Below are 9,902 nucleotides of genomic sequence, written 5' to 3'. Positions count from 1 at the left end.
TGTATCCAAGCAAAATAGTCCGGATCCAAACTGTGTCTGCAGAGCGTCCTTTCCGTAGTTCAAAAGGCACTCTATTATACCCCTGTAAGGATATGTGTTTGATGATTGCGTTATGAGTCGGTCCCCCAGCGATATGTCGACCTGTGAAAATATTGTACACAGGGTAGTTGATAAAGTCCACTTCGTCTGCTTGATCCAGGTTTCCGCCATTAGATCCAGGTAGTCCTCTGCACTAGCTGGAATGAAAAATTCAAGGGGTGCAGAGTCTGATATCGCTGCTAGAGGAGGGAATTCGACGTAGATGCATTTCTCAATACTTGTTTGTGGCGCCACAACGGCACCATAAACAGGTCTAGCTCCGACTTGACGCACTCTTGTGACAAGCTATGTACCAACGACATTCTTGTTACATTCTTGGTATTCTTCAGTATTCTCGAATACTGCATTCACACATTGGCACCAACCCAAGACCGCGTAGGACGTACTTTTGAGCATCAGTGAAATTTTTGTTAAAAAGCTTTTGCGTAATTTCTCTCTTATGTCCTTTAATATGAAAGAAGGGTAGCGTGTCAATGCATGTGTGAGATTGTTTTCTGCTCCATTCATCTGTATAAGCGCAGTACACACGTTTGTGTAGCTTTTTGTTGCAGTATATCGTATAAATAATAAGCTACGGTTACCTGTATAATACCGCTAGCAGTAGTGTTAGGAGATGTGTCCTTGTTGCAACAGTCCAGAGTGTCCAAACAGGCACCCTTAAATGGCTTGACCCTGCTCTTGTCCTCTTCTGCTTTTTCTTCAGGAACAAGAAATGTTAAATTTCTTTTCCCCAGTTCTTTGCCATAGTCATCCACCCATGAGTTATCATCATCCTGTAGTAGTGGAAAATATTTAGGGCTGCTCGATAAATCCTCACCCGCTGCACATGTCCTCGTACCTGCACAAAACAATGTCACCGTCAGCCCCGTCGTGGAGGTCTTTGAGGTTGTCTGCGGTGTTGTTTGTTGTTCATCTTGCTTGTCCTCAGGACCAAAAAGTTTTCTTTTGATCCCTACATAGCTAACATAAGGTTTATACCATCTGAATAATTTATCAATGTGTGAGAAGATTTCAAGGGTTCTATCCCACTCTCCCCACTGGACCACAAAGCCGGTGCTGAACCACGTCTCCCACTCTTTAGACGTGATGGGGTAGTCTTTTTGTTGCTGATTCTGGGTCGTAGACTTGAAGGTCTGTCTCTACACGGTAGAGCTCTCCAGGCACAGATCCGCACCATTGTGTGGTATAGACTCCTTTTGAAGCACTCATATCTTTACAGACTTTGTTTCTGAAGTAATTCCAGTCTTTGACTGAAAAACTAATGTGCGGTGTGCTTTCACAAAGAAAAATTTCATCAAGCTGTCTTGTATAAAGATGAACTGTTCCGTGCTCAAGAATCCCGACATTCTAAAATCTTCCACCACCCATTCAAACTGAGCCCATGCCTTTCAGCTAATGTTGTTGGGGGAGTCTTCTTTCTGGGAGCCATACTCATTGCAACAGGATCTATAATTATACGTCGTTTTGGAGTCATTACTCCTAATTGATTACCTTCGACGTCCATGATTGTGATGCTGCAAAGAAAATAGCTCTTTCCGATGCGGATTTACCCAAAAATCAGTCACACTGTTCCATGCTCTCGGTCAGATGTAAGTCAAAAAACTAGCCCTCTATATATACAACCGATTGCTAAAGCGACTCCCAAACATCCGCTTTTAGAGGATAACACCGGACATCCCATATACACAAACCCCCCTTTCACACCCGTCTTCACCTTTTGGTAATCGACCCCAACCCCAGCTAATAGAGGATGAGACTGGACACGCCCTAATACACACACCCATTTCACACCCCCATGTCTTTGTTGTTCAACCTTGCTATGACCCCAATCTCTTTTTCTTTTTTTTTTTCATTAATTCCTCTTTTTTTATATAAAATTTTATTTTTTAAATTATTTTTTTATATAATTTTTTGATGAATTATTTTTTTTATTAATCAAAAATTGATTCATGTGCACGACTGTTACGCGCATCATGTGCGTGCACTTGCATTTACTACTCATGTTCTATGTTGTCAATTGCCAGCATTTGGAGCCATACAACAGCGCCAGTTTTTGTACAGTCCGACCTTTGTTTTCAGATATTAACAGTATGTGGGGGACCATCAGAAAATTGTATGTAGAGGCAGCCATCAAAGTCTTAGGCTACAGAAAGAAGAAGAACAAGGAATGGCTAACACGGGGTACTTGGCCAAGATGTTGAGCAACAAATCACCCAGGCTCCAAGAGCTGGCTCAAGAAGCCTACAAAGAAAAGGACAAACAGGTGACAGACAGACTTAGAAGATAAAGTGCAAAAACACTAGCCAGTGGATGCAAACATCTTCACAACAGACCACAAACAGACTTCTGTAGGATTTTACCTGGCAAAATTTATTCCACTGTACATGAACTTAATGGACTTTTGGAAAGCCTTTGACAACCTGCATCATGACACCCTATGGAAGATTGTTAGAGCAATTGGAATCCCTCCAAAAATGGTGTCTCCACGTCTCCCATTCTCTTCCTGATTGCCATCGACTGGCATATGAGGAAGACAACAGCCGAAAGACCCAGGAGCATCCAGTGGACTGTGTTTACCCAACTTCAAGATCAATCTAGATTTTACTGATGACCTTTCTGTCCTTTCCTCAAAGCATATCCATCTGCAGGAGAAAACTGACAGGCCGAACAGGTTCACCAAACAGACAGGCTTGAACATCAGTGTCTCAAAAACCCAAGTGATGCGCATTAATGCCACTCCAAATGCACCAATCAGACTGAATGGGGACATGGAGTTTACTTGCCTTGGAAGTCTTGTCAGTGAAGACAATGCAGCACAAAAGGACATTTGAGCAAGGCTTGGAAAGGCTCATGGTGCTTTTGCCAGGCTCCAGCCCAATACGTTCTATAAAGATGAAGTATTAGATCACTCGTGTTGCTAAAATCTGGTGCTCGCACAGAAATACAGCAGCAAAATAATTAAATTCGGTCTGTGTTGGTTGTCCAGTTAAAGCAGCCAGTAAATGCATGTTATAAATTTATTTTACTGACAGAGAAACATAGGAACACAAAATTACACCAAACCTCCAACTGTGAACGAAATCAAATTTTAAGGATTTAGTGTGTCCATCCATTGCCTTCTTTACAGCCTAGATTCTTTTAAGGACAAATTGAGTTTGTCTTTAAAGCTGCATTATTGATTTTTTTTATTTGAGCTACGTGTGGGAAGCCAACAAGCTGTAAACACAACACTAACCTTATAGAGTTAATATGGTGAACTTGTTATCAAACAGCTGTTAACAAACAACTATTTACACATCCGTCAGACACAGAGCAACATTAGCATTTATTCATTGTTGTGTTCTTTCATGTTGGGCATGTAGGGTAAAGGAGGGTCATGAGAGCCTTTTCTCTGAAAACAGCTGCCTGCTATTTTATAAGAAAATAGTGATTTATGCAGCTTCAATTAATTTCAGCATTATGTTTCGACAGCTGAGCTCAACCTCAAACCGGAATATGCAGGTCTTGATTTGACTATGCATACTGGGATCATCACATTTTGTGCAGAGTGACTTTGCCAAACAACCATTTAAAAAAACAAATAAAATTCAACTTACATTTCAAAATTCTTTGGTAAGCACAAAATTCATTTCTTAGTTTTAAATGCAATTTATTCAGCTAATTGCGGTGGTGGAAGAAGTTCAATTCTTTACTCAAGTACAATATAAAAAGACTCCATTACAAAGTTAGTTAAAGTTATCCATATAAACTGCTCCTTAAGTAAAATCGCAGAAGTATTTTTTTTAGCAAGTATTAAAGCATCAAAAGTACTTCAGTAGATGTACTTTGTTACATTCCTTCACTGGCAAAATGTTTTAATGTTGGAATAATGAAATAATGCAATCTGTTGTTTGTCATTATTAAGTTTTAGTTCTACTCACCTCGCATTTCCTCCACTGCTGTAGTTTAAAGCAGGTCAGGTTTCTGGGTTGATCAAAAGAGAGCTATTGTGAAAGCGTGTTGTAGATTTGAGGGGCAGGTAGAGCACACTTCAGGGTTCAATTACATTGTTAAGGGGAGGCAACCTGCAGGTAAAGGAAACAAAATTTCCTGAACTGAGAGGACAAGAACTAAAGCCGGCATTGTCAGAAATGTTAAAATGCTGGTTTTCCACAGCAAGAGCTGACGGCCAAGCTTGAGCTATCATGATGGATAGATGGGAAAGACTGAACAGTCTGTCCTACCTGTTCACCTACAACATTAATGCTATGCCACATGCTTATTTGCTTCTCTGCTCTTATCTGGGCCCCAACATGGCGAGAATCAGCACATCCCTTATCTGATTAAGTTGATGTTAACAGTGCTGTATGTTGCCCTAATGCTGAAGAAGTTTATAAACAGCTTAGGGATAAAGCACACAGTTTATTTCCCATGTTCCCAGAACTGATAGCATATTAATTAGCATAATCCATTACAGCTTAACTTGGTATTTCATTCAGATAAGATACAACAGAAATGTATCCTTTGTTTAAGGCCTTAGGTGATCCATTTCCATGATCCTCCAACCACAGGTCATGTGAACTTTGTTTGACATAACAGGCAGGAGTCTGCACACGATACAGAATAAATTGAAAAAGATGAAAGGACAAAAAAAACAAAACAAAAAACACACTGAAACAATCAATTTTCCAACACAGCGTTTTAACATTCAGCGACAGGCAGCAGTGGGAGAGTTGGGAGGAAAATGCACCGAAGGGCTGGTTCTCTCTGTCTCTCCTGCCTCACAGCTGAATAGGTAATAAATAGAGGCAGCCAGTGACGGGCTGAATAAATACAGTGTGCCAAGCAGACTGAGTCCCAGAGGGAACAAGAGATGGAGAGAGGAGGTGATTGGAGGAGGGTGAGAGAGAGAGGTATAGGGAGAGGAGGCAGCAAAAGGATGAAGGTAGAGGGATAATTGGGAGATGAAGAGAGGATAAAGAGGATAAGAGTATAGGGGGGACGCAGGGAGTGAGAGACTGGAGTAGAGTAAGATGAAAGGGGCAACCTGTAGAGGAGAGGAGGAGAAACGGACATGATAAGATGACAGAGAGAAGAAGGGGTACGTAGTACGGGGGGGTGAAAGAATCAAGGGGGAGAATAAGAGAAAAGAGACAAACGGGGAGCAGGCAGGATAGAGACAGAGAGAGATTGAGAAGGTGCTGTGTGTTGAAAGTACAGAGGAGGAGCATTTCACCATCTGCAGGGAATACAGTGAACCTTCAATTCATCTTCTGCCAGCTGCAGAATGGGTGCCTGTCAGTACAAAAAAAAAGTGCTCACACGCTTGTTTTCTGACAAATAATACAAAACCTGGAAAAAAAAAATTAAGAAAAACACACAGAGGTTCTGATATACAGGCTGCTGGAAATTGACAGCGGGAACAAAGATGAAGTCACAAAAGTGCCAAATATGCTACTTCTACTGCATGGATATGGGTCAAAGCACATATTCTTAGCAAAAAGAGTGCAATGCTGTCATTGAAAAGTGACCCAAATGTATGAAAATGAAATCACCCATACAATGCATCCATTTTCATTACTTCTGAGAGGACACTTTTCTCAAGGAACTGACATTTTATTGCAGATGGTTATATGATTAGAATTTGTATGACTGTGAATGGATGCTACCAGTCAGCAGGTATTCAGATGATGCATCAATAATGCAGTGATACTGAGCATGAATGAGGCAGGACAGCTGCAGCTTTATTGCTTGCCTGAAATAACGGAAAGCTTCACTTCAGTAACACTTATTTCTCACCAAAGGATTAATACCATGTTACAGTGGGTTTGGATTAACAACCATAATGCAAAATCAACAATCTGATACTGTAAAAGAAAAAAAAATTGTTATATATATATATATTTATTTCCACACGCCACTGTGCGAGCAGTAGAGAAAATGTTTTGTGTTGTAAAGTTTTCCAGCGGGTGATAATTTCAAGGTGACTACCTTCTACTACATTTTGCATTTTGGTTGAACTCAAAAGTGTTTAAAATCGTTACTGTTTAATCAGCTTATTTTAGAGCGCAAGCGATCTCTACAGTACAATGGAGGTGGTGAGTAAAATGTCATGACCGACAACAATAACACACGGGAATTTAAATCTGTAACTACAAGTTCCTGTTCATCCCTACATATTGCAGACCTCACTACTTTGCTGGGGCAAGCAAAATGCCCCAGCAAAGAAGTAGCAAAGGCTGAAGTTACTGTAATTACTGACACAAGCATTTCAGATAGATGCGGCTCAGCAGAGCTGATGGAGACTCCTGAGTCTGTGAAGAACACCTCCTTGCAGGCATAAATATGAAGCACATGCTAATCTTGGTTTCTATTAGGCAGCTTCTTCCTGAAGGGCCTGCTGTCTATAGGGTGCCTGAGATGTCAGCCTGTTCCTTATCATTATAATGAACATGCGTCCTGATGCCCAGCCGGCACTGTGTGTTGTAGAGATAGTACTGCTTATACAGTGACCTTGTTTCAACCAGGGTCCCCGTCTCATTGATGTTGCTCATACAAAGGTAAGAGCATGGTTACATACAGTCCTGTAAAATGAGCCACGGAGGACCTCTGAATCTTCAAGGAGAGGCAGGGCAGAGGAACAAAGAACGGGTAAACAGAGATGAGGTGAAACACGGCAAATTTATTCATACTGGTGGACACAAGGATAGTCTTGGTTAGAGACCAAGTCCTTCTAGTAGAGGAATGGTTCATTTTGTTTGCATGCCTCTTTATTCTTGGTGTATGGAACTTTGATACATTTTCAAAAAGAAAATAAAGATGGTGTAACATCGTATCAAATATTCCAAATAAATGCAAGTAATACACTCAAACTATCTCACCTAAATTATACGTATTGCTTTTGTCATTCCAAAACAGAAAGTGCTCACCTCTTTCTCTACCACATTCATTTGGGATCTACTCTTAAACAACCTAAGACCTCCTGGAGCTCTCTTTATAAAGACACATACAAATATGCATGCAAATTTGTTAAACTCATACATTTGTTGCTATAATTGCTGGTGTTATTGTGGATGAAAAAAAACACAAATACAATCTATCAAGCAGCTTGAGGACATGATTTACACCTTACGCATGTCAGTGTGGGAATATACAGTAGTAGGCTGTACACATATTATGCCTCAGTCAACAGGATACCCAAACTGCCTCTATGGCATTTACTTTAATCTTAAATGCATAACCTTAAATGTATTACATAGGTTTAATCAAGGCAACACTGACTCAGAGGAAGCACTGCCTGGAAGTCTGAATTCACGGCACCTGCATACCATTTTACTTCAGTATCTGAAGTAAATTAAATGCAACATGGAATTAGTCTTTTGTAAGAGGCTGTTTTATTATTACAGCTGTTGTAATTACAGACATGAATTTGTGCTAAGCAGGCTACTGCTGGACATTGGAAAACATGGCTTACCTTCCAGCTGATGTGCTCACAACCTACGAGCCCTGTGCGTTTGTCTCTCGTGAATGAGTCCTGGCCTGAGAGAAAGAGGTTGGACTCACCTGCAACCACAGAACTGGACTCGGCCATGCAACGCGATTTCCTCCTTCTGGCTTACGACAGCCCGCTCTTGATGTAGGCGGTTTGATTTTATGGGTAACATGTGGGACGGAAAAGTTCCAAAGTGTTACAAAAAAACTAATTCACCCTTGCACCGTTACTTTTCCTGTACCGTCTCCCAGGCGTTCTGCAATAATTGGCTGATTAGGAGTCAGACTTGTCCCCCCATGTGTGACCTCCATCTTGATCCTCCTGTTTCCTCCTACAAACCATATCTACCAAAACCGCAAGAGTTATATACATGCACTGAAGGGAAGTCAGTTATGTTTTAGCTGTTTTCTAACTGATAAATCAGTCCACATCCTAAATAGGCCTGTAACCAATTTTCTGGTGAATGAACAATGAGCATTTTGTTATCCATCCTCGCCATTCTTCTGTCCACCGTCTCGGCAGAGCATACCAAGCACAGAAAAATACGGTCTTTCCCAAAATGGCTGGGTGGTTTGAATAATAGCTCAAAGACTGCATTAGTGAAGCAGTGATGGTTAAATAACCATTCGACAAGCAAAACAGATGCACGGAGGGGGACGCAGATGCTCTGATGGAATTCGCAGTATCTGTCCATCCATTTATGCAGACAGTTCATATGCAGAATATAATGCAGGCATCGATGCGTTCACCTCGCCATATAAACACATTCTCGCTTTAGCACACACCTTCGGTTTGTATTCAAATAACACTATACACATCTACGGGAGGTACCTACAAATGCATTAATGCAGAAATGTATGCTGACAGGCATTAAATTGTGTATTGACCTTCATCCACAGATGCAAGCAACAAGGTTAACAATGACAACACTGACACAGAGGTGTTTGTATTGTACTGTAGACACTGTACTTTATTGTTCATCCCCTCTTTGCTGTGACACTGATAGATAAGGCCTGACTGCTGACTAAGGCAAGGACAGAAAAGTACACAGGAACAGAGATGGCATACTGCAAGAGAACACTTTTGCTGCATCTCAATGAACTAAACCAACTCCTGTTGCTCGTCATCGCTCTGATGACCAGCCTCAAGGCAGAGTCAGATTCAGTTTAGATGGAGCCACTTCAATTAATATTGATGTTTGAGATCATATCATGAAAACCTCTATTCCCCAAGATAGAGGAGCCTACTTGCATGTCCACCAGGAGCTCTCTGTACAGCACTGGCCTCTTTTTTAAAAAGCATGTAGAGCTTCCAAGCCACAGAAGAAACAACAGTTTGGCTTTTAGCAAAAAGTCCTGATTCAAACTAGTTTTGAATAGGTGCTTAGCAACTATAAGAGAAAAGATCAGCACCGTCTTCAATTGTCTGGAACAAGAAGTCTCCGGCTTAAAGGTGCCCTATCGAATCAAACAAAAGTTCATTTCAAATTCAGTATTACTTACCAAAACACATCAAGGTTTAACACATGCGCTGAATGCATTTCCTTCAAATGAAACTTTTGCAAAGCTCATTTTGTAGTATGTGCATCGTTAACATCCATGTTTGCTAGCTGGCCTCCATCTTCTTCCCTTCTTTGTTGGCGCATTGCAACGCTTTGTAAAGCGTTGCCACCACCAACTGTCTTTTTGCAGACTAACATGAAATAAGCTACAGGACTGTGTATAACCTCACCCCGGTGCTCGTGGAACGTATTCCAACCCAATCAAAATGGTGACCCACACATATAAACATCGCTCCAAGGCGCTTTTAGTGGTCAAAAACTCCACTGTGCATAATTACTGTACATTACCACACATACAATATGGATATTTGTGCAGAGAGGTTAGACCCACCAATGGTCCCAGGGACAAACTGACCCCAACCGTCACTGTAAGAGATGTCTATGAAAAGGCTACTTGTTATAATAGAGTCTATGCGACAGTGTTGTTCGTCAGCGGTACAGGATATAGTAAGATGCTGTGGGCTCATTTTTCAATGCATAAAAAGGCAGTGCTACACTTAAAATGTCACCAATTCTACTGTTTCACTTTATCACAGCAGAGAATAGTCTTTAAAAAAATATCCATATCATAAGATATCCATGTTTCTGACAGACTTAGGAAAAAAAGAATGACAACATGTGAAAACAATTCATTAAAAACTTTAGACAGTATCTATCTTATTTTCTTTCCCATGCTGATGTTTTACATGTTGACCCGAGACAGAGTCTCTGTAAAAGGTCTCATAGAAGTCTGACAGAAACCTTTATTTGATGGCATCCCTGTGAGAATTT

This window comes from Micropterus dolomieu, linkage group LG14, assembly GCF_021292245.1.
Source record: "Micropterus dolomieu isolate WLL.071019.BEF.003 ecotype Adirondacks linkage group LG14, ASM2129224v1, whole genome shotgun sequence".
Taxonomy (NCBI): domain Eukaryota; kingdom Metazoa; phylum Chordata; class Actinopteri; order Centrarchiformes; family Centrarchidae; genus Micropterus; species Micropterus dolomieu.
This window is presented reverse-complemented; position numbering follows the sequence as displayed.